Source organism: Colias eurytheme, chromosome 31, assembly GCF_061535395.1.
Source record: "Colias eurytheme isolate Ceu_HAF_F1 chromosome 31, ilColEury1 Martin Lab GWU primary, whole genome shotgun sequence".
NCBI classification, from domain to species: Eukaryota; Metazoa; Arthropoda; class Insecta; order Lepidoptera; family Pieridae; genus Colias; species Colias eurytheme.
Genome location: NC_143010.1, coordinates 3,122,902 through 3,136,993, shown reverse-complemented (window position 1 = coordinate 3,136,993; position 14,092 = coordinate 3,122,902). Strand labels below are relative to the sequence as shown.

The 14,092-nt window shown below is 36.9% G+C and overlaps 1 protein-coding gene across 6 annotated transcripts in view; it reads right to left on the bottom strand.

The window, feature by feature from the left end:
* LOC149895477 (tubulin beta-1 chain-like) overlaps window positions 1-13,496 on the bottom strand; it is a 34,943-nt gene extending 21,447 nt beyond the window's left edge. For 2 of the 6 annotated variants that reach the window (XM_090119083.1, XM_090119086.1), the window contains exon 1: window positions 13,427-13,496. The gene's annotated coding sequence lies outside the window, so the exon portion shown is untranslated. Of the gene's footprint in view, window positions 1-13,350 lie in introns of all 6 variants that reach the window. The other 4 variants (XM_090119084.1, XM_090119088.1, XM_090119085.1 and 1 more) reach the window with 3 other exon arrangements.
* Between the last annotated feature and the right edge of the window lie 596 nt (window positions 13,497-14,092).

Sequence of the window (14,092 nt, the reverse complement as noted above, 5' to 3'; positions counted from 1 at the left end):
TAGTATGGACTAGCTTCCGCCCGCGACACCGTCCGCGCGGAATAATTAAGATTTATTTTTTTTCTACGTATTTTTCCGTGATAAAAAGTATCCTATTTTATGCCCAGGATATACCAAGTTTCATCGAAATCGAACCGTTAGTTTTTACGTGATGCCTTCACATACAGACAGACAGACAAAAAATTTTTTAATCACATATTTGGGTTTGATATCGATCCAGTAACACCCACTGCTATTTATTTTTTCAATATTTTCAATGTACAGAATTGACCCTTCTACAGATTTATTATATGTATAGATTAATTGAACGCTTCATTTATTCTTGAAATTAACTTCAGTGACATACGCTAGGTAGGCGTATAGATACCTGTACGTACGTTTTATAAATTTATAAGTACATAACACCTACAGACTATCAATGAACAAAACTACTATGGTCTATGACCTATGGTATTACCTAGTAGGTATATTATTACTAGCTGTGCTCCGGCCTCCGCGGTTATACCCGCATTGCTCCGCGGCCCGCGCCTGTTGGTCTTAGCGTGATGATATAAAGCATCAATGAACAAAACTACTATGGTCTATGACCTATGGTATTACCTAGTAGGTATATTATTACTAGCTGTGCTCCGGCCTCCGCGGTTATACCCGCATTGCTCCGCGGCCCGCGCCTGTTGGTCTTAGCGTGATGATATAAAGCATCAATGAACAAAACTACTATGGTCTATGACCTATGGTATTACCTAGTAGGTATATTATTACTAGCTGTGCTCCGGCCTCCGCGGTTATACCCGCATTGCTCCGCGGCCCGCGCCTTTTGGTCTTAGCGTGATGATATAAAGCATCAATGAACAAAACTACTATGGTCTATGACCTATGGTATTACCTAGTAGGTATATTATTACTAGCTGTGCTCCGGCCTCCGCGGTTATACCCGCATTGCTCCGCGGCCCGCGCCTGTTGGTCTTAGCGTGATGATATAAAGCATCAATGAACAAAACTACTATGGTCTATGACCTATGGTATTACCTAGTAGGTATATTATTACTAGCTGTGCTCCGGCCTCCGCGGTTATACCCGCATTGCTCCGCGGCCCGCGCCTGTTGGTCTTAGCGTGATGATATAAAGCATCAATGAACAAAACTACTATGGTCTATGACCTATGGTATTACCTAGTAGGTATATTATTACTAGCTGTGCTCCGGCCTCCGCGGTTATACCCGCATTGCTCCGCGGCCCGCGCCTGTTGGTCTTAGCGTGATGATATAAAGCATCAATGAACAAAACTACTATGGTCTATGACCTATGGTATTACCTAGTAGGTATATTATTACTAGCTGTGCTCCGGCCTCCGCGGTTATACCCGCATTGCTCCGCGGCCCGCGCCTGTTGGTCTTAGCGTGATGATATAAAGCATCAATGAACAAAACTACTATGGTCTATGACCTATGGTATTACCTAGTAGGTATATTATTACTAGCTGTGCTCCGGCCTCCGCGGTTATACCCGCATTGCTCCGCGGCCCGCGCCTTTTGGTCTTAGCGTGATGATATAAAGCATCAATGAACAAAACTACTATGGTCTATGACCTATGGTATTACCTAGTAGGTATATTATTACTAGCTGTGCTCCGGCCTCCGCGGTTATACCCGCATTGCTCCGCGGCCCGCGCCTGTTGGTCTTAGCGTGATGATATAAAGCATCAATGAACAAAACTACTATGGTCTATGACCTATGGTATTACCTAGTAGGTATATTATTACTAGCTGTGCTCCGGCCTCCGCGGTTATACCCGCATTGCTCCGCGGCCCGCGCCTGTTGGTCTTAGCGTGATGATATAAAGCATCAATGAACAAAACTACTATGGTCTATGACCTATGGTATTACCTAGTAGGTATATTATTACTAGCTGTGCTCCGGCCTCCGCGGTTATACCCGCATTGCTCCGCGGCCCGCGCCTGTTGGTCTTAGCGTGATGATATAAAGCATCAATGAACAAAACTACTATGGTCTATGACCTATGGTATTACCTAGTAGGTATATTATTACTAGCTGTGCTCCGGCCTCCGCGGTTATACCCGCATTGCTCCGCGGCCCGCGCCTGTTGGTCTTAGCGTGATGATATAAAGCATCAATGAACAAAACTACTATGGTCTATGACCTATGGTATTACCTAGTAGGTATATTATTACTAGCTGTGCTCCGGCCTCCGCGGTTATACCCGCATTGCTCCGCGGCCCGCGCCTGTTGGTCTTAGCGTGATGATATAAAGCATCAATGAACAAAACTACTATGGTCTATGACCTATGGTATTACCTAGTAGGTATATTATTACTAGCTGTGCTCCGGCCTCCGCGGTTATACCCGCATTGCTCCGCGGCCCGCGCCTGTTGGTCTTAGCGTGATGATATAAAGCATCAATGAACAAAACTACTATGGTCTATGACCTATGGTATTACCTAGTAGGTATATTATTACTAGCTGTGCTCCGGCCTCCGCGGTTATACCCGCATTGCTCCGCGGCCCGCGCCTGTTGGTCTTAGCGTGATGATATAAAGCATCAATGAACAAAACTACTATGGTCTATGACCTATGGTATTACCTAGTAGGTATATTATTACTAGCTGTGCTCCGGCCTCCGCGGTTATACCCGCATTGCTCCGCGGCCCGCGCCTGTTGGTCTTAGCGTGATGATATAAAGCATCAATGAACAAAACTACTATGGTCTATGACCTATGGTATTACCTAGTAGGTATATTATTACTAGCTGTGCTCCGGCCTCCGCGGTTATACCCGCATTGCTCCGCGGCCCGCGCCTGTTGGTCTTAGCGTGATGATATAAAGCATCAATGAACAAAACTACTATGGTCTATGACCTATGGTATTACCTAGTAGGTATATTATTACTAGCTGTGCTCCGGCCTCCGCGGTTATACCCGCATTGCTCCGCGGCCCGCGCCTGTTGGTCTTAGCGTGATGATATAAAGCATCAATGAACAAAACTACTATGGTCTATGACCTATGGTATTACCTAGTAGGTATATTATTACTAGCTGTGCTCCGGCCTCCGCGGTTATACCCGCATTGCTCCGCGGCCCGCGCCTGTTGGTCTTAGCGTGATGATATAAAGCATCAATGAACAAAACTACTATGGTCTATGACCTATGGTATTACCTAGTAGGTATATTATTACTAGCTGTGCTCCGGCCTCCGCGGTTATACCCGCATTGCTCCGCGGCCCGCGCCTGTTGGTCTTAGCGTGATGATATAAAGCCTAATATCCATACTAATATTATAAATGCGAAAGTAACTCTGTCTGTCTGTTACTCAATCACGCCTTAACTACTGAACCAATTTGCATGAAATTTGGTATTGAGATATTTTGATACCCGAGAAAGGACATAGGATAGGTTTTATCCCGGAAATCCTAAGGGAACGGGTTTTTCTTTGAAAACGCGGTCGAAGCCGCGGGCGGAAAGCTAGTATATAATATATAGCCTTCTTCGATATAATATGCTACCTAACACCGAAATAATTTTTCAAATCGGACCAGCAGATGCTGAAATTAGCGCGTTCAAACAAACAAACACTCACTCAAAGCTTTATAATATTAGTATAGATAAGTACCTACCTACTTTTCGCCTACAGACCATCAATTAACAAAATTACTATGACCTAAGGACTATAAGTATTATTTTATCTTTAATACTATTACCACAGTACCTATTACATCAATTGACAGCGTTTATAAGTCCATTTCCTGGAGTAGTCCGTTTTCTTATGGGCATGCTTGTATGGAAAGGTATACATTTTTGAGTAAAGCAATGAAATTTGGTTCGAATGTTGTTCTCGTCCACCTAAGCCCAAATCGCCTGGTAGCCAGTGTCTACTCCCCTGCAGAATGGAGGGAGGGGGGGTTATAGAACAGAGCGCCCGGCGCTCGGAAAAAAAATTCTGGCGGATTCATTTGGCCCTTTGAGTCGAGTTTGGTGTCGTTATCAGGTAACTAGATGATGCCCGATTCATTCCCCATACCAGTTTTTTAGGGTTCCCTAGCAAAATATGTCACAATCTTTAAAATAATAAACTTTTGGCAGTGGCAAAATCCAAACAAACCAGTATATTTTTATATTTTTGTATCAAACTTGGTTTATAAAAAAATACTGTCTGAAAGGCCATTTCATGCAGATTATAAAAACATTAACATGTAACATATATCTTACCATTTTCAATGTGAAATAAATTATAGAAAGTACAGGAACGTTCGTCAGCGCAGCGTAGGGGACGGCTAATAGACCCGAAAAATAAGCAATAACATAAAACAAAAACCAGTCAAGTGCGAGTCTGACTCGCCCATCGAGTGTTTCGTACTTATTTGTCCTATACCATGTTATCTTGTCTGGTAGGACCCGGTTAACTGATACACACACACTTTCGTCTTTATAATATTAGTGTGATTTTTAATCATCTTGGAATACATGATACTCTGTACTAGCCATATCTGTCGACTGTTCTTAACATTATTTTGGCTAGTAGCCATTACACTACTATATCGTATGTTCCAAAGCTAGAAGGTCTAAAAGAACTATAGGTACACCTGCATTTGAGGTATGGAAGGCATATCCGAATGTCACACGAGGATTTGAAGCACTTTACAGTGGCAAATATGCAGACAGTGAAATTGAAAAGTTTGTGATTACAATGCATGATAGGTAAGGACGGTGACGATATTATTTTTAAGGATACTCTTATCCAGAACTTATATTTTTTTATAATTATTATAAGTACATGTTTGTTTTTCACATTGTACCCCGCTGTGACATTAACTGAGGGTCGCAAACAAATTTTTAACAAAAACGGACAGGCAAATCGAAAATTTGCCTCCCACAGAAGCTGCCCTTAAACAACACACCTTAAGGGCAGTTTTACAGGCTGTATAATATATTAAGGGACCTAAAAAAATCAAAATATTCCTTGCCCATCTGAAATAAAAAGAAAAGAGAAGCTTTGAATTGATAAGATGTCGGTGCGTGAAATCTTGCAATTCCAGATTGAAGTGTTTTATACGCCAGCTCAAATGTACCGAATTATGTAATTGTGGAGGTGGTTGTCATTATTATTAATACAAAAACGTTCTATTATTATCTATCTTTATTTTTAACAATGTTACCTGACTTCATTTATAATTTAAAGATGATTAAAAATCACACTAATATTATAAAGACGAAAGTGTGTGTGTATCAGTTAACCGGGTCCTACCAGACAAGATAACATGGTATAGGACAAATAAGTACGAAACACTCGATGGGCGAGTCAGACTCGCACTTGACTGGTTTTTGTTTTATGTTATTGCTTATTTTTCGGGTCTATTAGCCGTCCCCTACGCTGCGCTGACGAACGTTCCTGTACTTTCTATAATTTATTTCACATTGAAAATGGTAAGATATATGTTACATGTTAATGTTTTTATAATCTGCATGAAATGGCCTTTCAGACAGTATTTTTTTATAAACCAAGTTTGATACAAAAATATAAAAATATACTGGTTTGTTTGGATTTTGCCACTGCCAAAAGTTTATTATTTTAAAGATTGTGACATATTTTGCTAGGGAACCCTAAAAAACTGGTATGGGGAATGAATCGGGCATCATCTAGTTACCTGATAACGACACCAAACTCGACTCAAAGGGCCAAATGAATCCGCCAGAATTTTTTTTCCGAGCGCCGGGCGCTCTGTTCTATAACCCCCCCTCCCTCCATTCTGCAGGGGAGTAGACACTGGCTACCAGGCGATTTGGGCTTAGGTGGACGAGTACAACATTCGAACCAAATTTCATTGCTTTACTCAAAAATGTATACCTTTTCCCATAAGAAAACGGACTAGAGAGTAAATTTTCATTTAACTGAAGTAACATCTTGATATAAAATGAAAATGGTCAATTACATCGTTATACACCTTCGCTAACTGTATCATTTGAAATGAGATTTTACGATTTAGTAGGCGGCGTATCACGGTTAATAATTTTTTGCCTTGGCGGTACTATTTAAGTAATGGATGAATTCAACAATATAAGTGATGAACGCCTCGGTTTGACCTAGATTACAAAAATACTGATTATTATATAGCTTATTTTTTTTAACAAATCTAGTTTTGATGTCATCGCCCGTGTGTTGCCCGGTAGGCCGGTAGTCGACTACAATTTTCAACCAATTTATGTCTCATTCATATTTTGTTTTCGTGACAAAATATAATATTATTTGTTCAAGTTTTTATTTAAAATTCAGCTGCATTGAAACAACATATTTATTACTAGCGGTCCGCCCCGGCTTCGCCCGTGGTACATGTTTACGTTTTTTCTACATAAGAACCATCCTCGTACTTCAAGGAATATAATAAAAAAAGAATTATCGAAATCGGTTCAGCCGTTCTCGAGTTATGCGCTTACCAACACATTTTGCGATTCATTTTTATATATAAGAAGAAGATTTATTATTTAGTCTACTAGCATTATTTCAAACTTTTGGGTAATATTATTTGGTATCTAATCTATACTTAGTTACTAATATTATAAACTAGATTTCCGCCCGCGGCTTCGCCCGCGTTTGCAAAGGAAAACCCGCATAGTTCCCGTTCCCGTGGGATTTCCGGGATAAAAACTATCCTATGTGTTAATCCAAGTTACCCTCTATATGTGTGCTAAATTTCATTGTAATCGGTTCAGTAGTTTTTACGTGAAAGAGTAACAAACATCCATACATCCATACATCCTTACAAACTTTCGCCTTTATAATAGTATTAAGATAAGATATTATGAAGAAATTGTTTGTTCTTTAACGCGATAATCAGAGGTACCACGGGTCCAATTTGAAAAATTATTTCACTGTTAAATACTTAGGTTAAATACTTTACGACTAACAGAAGCGGCGCAATGCGGGTAAAACCGCGGGGATTTGCCTATATTCTAATCTTCTAATATATAAAATTCCCGTGTCACAATGTTAGTTACCGTACTCCTCCAAAACAGCTGGACCGATTCTCATGAAATTTTCTGTGCATATCGGGCAGGTCTGAGAATGGGCTAACATCTATTTTTACACGCTTTATATTAGCTTCACCTGTATGTTTGTAACCGACTTCTTTGGGCGCGATTGACCCACTTTAAACGGCCAGATTTCGTTCAAACTTTGTAGATTTATTGAGGACCGATGACAATACACTAATTTGATAAAATAAATAATAGTTAAAAAAAAAATAAAAAACACGCTTTTTATAAAAAACCGACCGAAAAGCGTGTTTTTTAGTTTTTTTTTAACTATTATTATTATTCATACCCCTAACCTAAGTGATAAGAGTAACGTTTGCCGGGACAGCTAGAAATATTATAAACTTTTCTTATGCATAGATGGAGTTGTGTAGGGCATGCAGAACCGGATCCGGTTCCAAGTTTCCGAAACCCGGTTCCAAATCGAGCTCAGAACCGGGTAGAACCGGGTTACCCGGTTCTTTTATAATACTTCGGAAAAAATACGAAATTAAACAAAAGTAACTGTAAAAGTACCTGATAGGCCTTTATTTTACGCGGCTTGTGTCTTATTTTATTAAATTAATAAAGAAACAAAATTTCAATACTTCTCTTTATTTATCAGTCTTATAAAAGTACCTTGGCCCTTAGTCAAACGTCAGTATCGCCGAGGAATAGAAATTGCTAACGCTAATTATTGACATAAGCTCATGATATTTTGGTAATGGTTCGGTCACACTACCAACGACGATGACGACCACGACCAAAATTCAAATCTTGCCAAAATTTATTCAAAATAAAATATTTAAATCTCCCGTCATTGCGGTACTCGGAAAAAAATTAATTCGAGGTCAATTAATAAAAAAATAGTTTTTTTTTGCGATTTTCGCCGAGACGGTAAGTTTATCATACAATCACCTGGAACCAAAATTGTACATCATAAAACTATCTACAAAAAAGGTTAAATACATTTTTTCCTAGGAGCTACCGTTTCTACGAAAAACCTATTTTTTTATCCATTGATCTCGAAAAAATTTTTTTTATTGTGTTTTGCACAATTTATTTAATTTCGACTGGATGAAAATTTTGTTCGTGGTCGTCGTCGTCGTTGGTAGTGTGACCGAATCCTTAGGCAAAACATCATACGCTTATGTCAATTTGTATCGATAGCGTATTCTATTCCTTAGCGTTTTGACGGTTGTCTCGGCGCTCTTGTTATCATAATATCACATAAAAACATGAAAAGTACCCAGCTGTAGGTTTTGAGTCCCATGCGAATGTCGAAATTTTCGAAAATTTTCAGCATTTACGGCTGTATCTTTTGATGCGTTGGCTTGTGAGTTGGACTTTTTCACATAAAAGGGACCGAAGACTTGAGTATTCGATATAAATTTCAGCTTGATACCAAAAACAAAAACATGACTGGATCATTTAATATGATTCAGTAAAATTAACAGCTTTTCAAATTCACGAGAAATCTAATAAAAATATTTCTGTAGCCTAATTTTTGTCATTTTCGAAGCCTAATTTTTTTTGGTAATACAACCGTAGGAAACTTATAGCATCTAAAGTTAGACAACCAATCGGAGCCACGTTTGAGGCGTGGCACGAAAATTCGCGATGCACGTGAGTCTGACGTTGCCAGATACAATAAATTTGTTAAAATAATGCAGCAAAATATAAATAATACTTTATTTTTTAATATTTTGGTCGGAACCGGGAGAACCGGGTTTCATACTATTCAGACCCGGTTCTCAAGATCATCAAAAAACCCGGGTTTACCCGGGTTTTTCGGAACCGGGTAAACCCGGGTGCATGCCCTAGAGTTGTGCCGTGTGTGCGTCTAAAAATATTTGTTAATTAGTTCTACATTCCACTACTGACTACAATAATTTCACACGTTCTTATTAATTAGGTACTAGATTTCCGCCCGCGGCTTCGCCCGCGTTTTCAAAGGAAAACCCGCATAGTTCCCGTTCCCGTGGGATTTCCGGGATAAAACCTATCCTATGTGTTAATCCAAGTTACCCTCTATATGTGTGCTAAATTTCATTGTAATCGGTTCAGTAGTTTTAACGTGAAAGAGTAACAAACATCCATACATCATATCCAAACAAACTTTCGCCTTTATAATAGTATTAAGATAAGATTAAGATAAGATTAATAATATGTTCACACGGTCACACAGACTTAAAGATGTATGTGTATTGTTTCGTACACATTGGAAAGTATTCAATTGATATAAAAGTACTAGAGGTCCGGCCCGGCTTCGCCCGTGTTACATATTTCGCAATAAAAGGTAGCCTATGTCCTTTCTCGGGTATCAAAATATCTCCATACCAAATTTCATGCACATTGGTTTAGTAGTTTAGGCGTGATTGAGTAACAGACAGACAGACAGAGTTACTTTCGCATTTATAATATTAGTATGGATTTAGCTTCTACAGTTACTTTTAGCCACACCATAGATAATATTATTATCTATACTAATATTATAAAGCTGAAAAGTTTGTTTGTTTGAACACGCTAATCTCAGGAACTACTAGTCCGATTTGTAAAATTTATTTGGGTGGGATGTAAGATCACACACACAGATCGAGTATATACTGATAGACACTTATCGAGTATAGGCTATATAATATGATCACGCTAAGACCAACAGAAGCGGAGGCAAGCGGGTGAAACCGCGGAGCGCAGCTAGGTAGTTAGGTAGTAGGTTTAAGTTTTTTAGCATAGGTAGGTATTTAGGTAAGTAAAACGAAAGTTTTCGGCATATCTTTATATGTATCACAATAAAACTCGTATTTAATTTCAAGCCATAATCTTTATGCCTCAGGTACTTGTAAGATATGGCCATTTAAATACCTACCTAACTACAGCGTCAGTAAAAACTTTATGTATTATTCTGAGAATTTACTTTTCCCAAACGTCCATAAGCAGGTTACGAGTCGACGGAGAAACAAACAAACAAAAAATTCTGATTACGCTTTCTCGGCATCTTATCTTATACTTCCTACCCATATTAAAATGCAGATAAGTACATATTTGTGAGGATGTATGTTTGTTACTCTTACACGCAATAACTACCAGACGGATTTGGATGAAACTCTACAGTAATATAGGTCATACATCCGAATAACACATGAGCTATAGAAATACTTGATTTTGCCCGCGGGTGAAACCGTGCGGCACAGCTAGTACCTACCTATTACGCGAAAGTTTGTAAAAATGTTTGTTACTCTTTCACGCAAGCACTGCTCATCAGATATGTGTGAAATTTAGTACAGAGATAGATTATAGTCTGCATTAGCACACTTTTTTACCAGATACCATACGGGTGACGACCACCTCCTTGGTACAGACGTAGAACCAATCTTGGTTTCGACCCGGTAGAGACGATCGAAGAACAAAAATGTCGGTCTGGCAAGACACAGAAGGCAGCTGTTTACCTACTTGTCCCTAAAGAAAATCGACCAGTGAAACATAATGCATACTGCATCTGCCCCATATCCCACTAGGGGACACGGGACTTCACTTTTTACGCGGATGACGCGGGTTCCAACTAGTTTATAATACTAGCTGTGCCCCGTGTTTTACCCGCATTGCTCCGCTCCTGTTGGTCTTAGCGTGATGATATAATATAGCCTTGCTCGATAAATCGGCTATCTAACAACGAAAGAATTTTAAATTCGGACCAGTAGTTCCTGATATTAGCGCGTTCAAACAAACAAACTCTTCAGTTTTATAATATGTATTAGTGTAGATTTAAACTGACGAAGCCTGCGACGAAAACATACAAATGGCCGACGAAATATTATACAAATACTTATATCAAATTTCAGCCAAATCCGATTAGTAGTTTTGGAAGTTCGTGTGAATGAGCAACACATAAAAACAATATACCTACTTACATATTATATTTTCATACATAGTATGATGCTGCATACATTTTTATGCTATAAGAATTTATTTATCTGACTAGCGGCCCGCCCCGGCTTCGCCCGTGGTACATATGAAAAATAGATGTTGGCCGATTCTCAGACTTACCCGATATGCACAGAAAATTTCATGAGAATCGGTCCACCCGTTTCGGAGAAGTATGCAGACTAACATTGTGACACGAGAATTTTATATATAAGATACAACATAATTATTCATAGACTAAAATAATGCACAGTGTTGACTTTTAATTTGTGTTGTACTTACATTTTAATTTTTTTTAACCTTAATTCTATTTTCTTACCAACCTGGTCAAAATGCACAGAAAACTACTATAAAATTTATTGGTAAAGTTATTTTTAAAGTGAAACTTTTATTACATCGTCTCAAACTTTTTGGTCTGTGTAGCGCATGTCGCGTGACGCTCGAACCGTACGATAATTATTATCGTACAAATACGATAATTTTGTGCTTAAGTTTCACTTTTACCGTGGTTTCATAAAACCACAAAATATTTTTTTATTATGAGCATTTTTAATTAATTTTAAGATATGTAATTTCAAATTTCAATCTAACTAGGTATCTGTGTATAAAATTTCATCAACATTCTATCTCTAGTGATCTCTCGCGTGATTAAGTTACCAACTTCAAACTTTCGCTTTTCTAATAGCAGAAACAATTAAATTTTGCGACGTCAGCTGAGAAAATACTTAAAATAGGTACCTACCTGGCTACCTTTCTTAATTGAGGAGCGTCGGAACAAAAACCGATAAACGACATGCTGTATTTTTTTTTTTTTTTTGTAATTTCGATGCTTTTGCATAATTTTACATGATAAGCTTATTGAATCTGTTCTAAAGCCGATGAATCTAGTAGAAAAATGCGCTTCAAGTTAAATGATCTATACAGATACCGATAAATCCACTGATGAGGTAAAAGAAAATTGATATCTTAACAGAAACCGATAAATCCTACATAAATTTGATAGATTTTTATAAGGTTGAGACAAAAACCGATATAGCAATTTTTTAATTTTTAATTATTTAATTCCTCATATACTTAGTTTTACCCAAAAATGTTAATGGTTTTTTCACATAGCGATAAATCCTTAGTTGATTTTTTCAAAAAACGATAAATCCGGATAGTCTAAGCAAAAACCGCTATATCCATTTTTTTTTATTTTTTTTTTCGTTTATTACTTCACACACGAATCTGTTGATTTGGCCACCAAACAATGGTGCTAATGTTGATATATTAAGATTTTCTACTCTCTTTTACCTAAAAAAACAAAGAAATTAAACGTTTTTTCCGATTTGTCAAAAATCTTAGAAAGTGGATTTAGCGGTTTTTGTTCCGAAGCTCCTCAATTCTTATAAAAAGACACTTTTATTAGCTTCACCTGTATTTTTGTATGTAACCGACTTCTTTTGACTCGATTTTACCCCACTTTAAACGGACAGATTTAATTCAAACTTTGTACACTTAACAAGGATCATAGTGATAATACAATAATAATTTCTTATTATAAAGTTCATCCTCGAGTTCATCACAACAAAAAATACTTATAAGCGTGTTTTTTTTAAATATATTTTATTATTTCTTGTTATCTAGATTACTGAATATCACAGATTATTAAATCGTTATTAAAGTAACTATAGTTTATTATATTATCTGTATTATTAGCTGGCCCTTACGTTCCAAGACATTTTATAATTATTATAGGAGTATAAAAAATTTTAAAGACCAATTCTCAGACCTACCAAATTACACAAAAAAATATAATCAAACCGGTCAAGCGTTTTCGGAGGGTTAGAGTTACAAAGACACGAGCATTTTATCTCAACTAGGTAGTAGGTAAGTAGATCATATTATTAAAAACATTTTTGTTATGTATGTTTGTAATGTTTTGACATAAAACTACTGGACCGATTTCAATAATTCGTTCACAAGCAGAAAGCTACATTTTTGTCACATAAGCTGTAGGTACAATTTTATCTCTTGAGTCTGGACACCCCACCCCGGGCGAAGCCGGGACGAGCAGTTATTATGTTTAAAGTACCTACTTAATATAGTTCGTATAAGTATATTATATTTTATGTTTAAAGATATTATAATTAATATACCAATGAATAAAATTGTATTTAAATGTTTGTAATTAATATAGAAATAACACCTCTTATCACGATGTCTTAACAATGTAGGTTACGATATAATTCTTACAACAAAATATGTTATCTGTTTGTTTATATTTTAAAAACACCGGTATAATGACGTTCTTTAGTAAAAGACGTATACTTCCGATATCACTAAATGGAGTAGAAACCATGTAGAAACTATTATTTTAAACCATCACGTAAAACTATAAGAAATCATCAAAAAGACAACTAACGACACGGTTACACGTAAAAAAACACGAACGAAGCACAGATAGTTATTAATATTATTTATAATATTTAATATATTACACTATATTTGTCACAAACACAAAACACAACGCGACCTCAACAGAAAATCAACGCAACTGAAGCAGTCGAGTGAGACAAAATGAAAGTTTGTGAACTAGGGTTCCGTAGAGAAATTAATTATTTTATTGGATTTAAATTGCGTTTTTTTACAAGGTAGAAATCAAGTAAGACTTTGTACTATTAGAAATTATTGGTAGTTTAACCAAAGAAGTTTATTTATTAATAAAAATTAACCACAGTACTTAAGTTTTTTTTAATACGAATAGAAATTTATATATTATTTAAAAAACGGCCGTTGTAGATACAAAAACTGTTTAATTAAATAACCCAGGGAAAGAAAATAAACTTAGCCTTAACCAAGTTAACCTAAACCCTAAAAACAATGTTATTTTTGTTGTTAGGTATGTACTTTAAAAATTAAGCTAAAAATCTGCTAGAAATTATTACCTATATTACAATACATACCTATTTTTTTTGTCAAATTCTCTTTTGTTTAGAACAAAAAAAATCTTAAAACCAAAATATTAGACATTAAGAAATTAAATATATTGTACGGAACCCGCTCTAATACGTCGTTAACAATAAAATTGTCATGCATTCAAGATGATGATTGTTACCGTTTTTTCTAACAACTATACGCTGATAAACTACGTCTATGGTTTATTT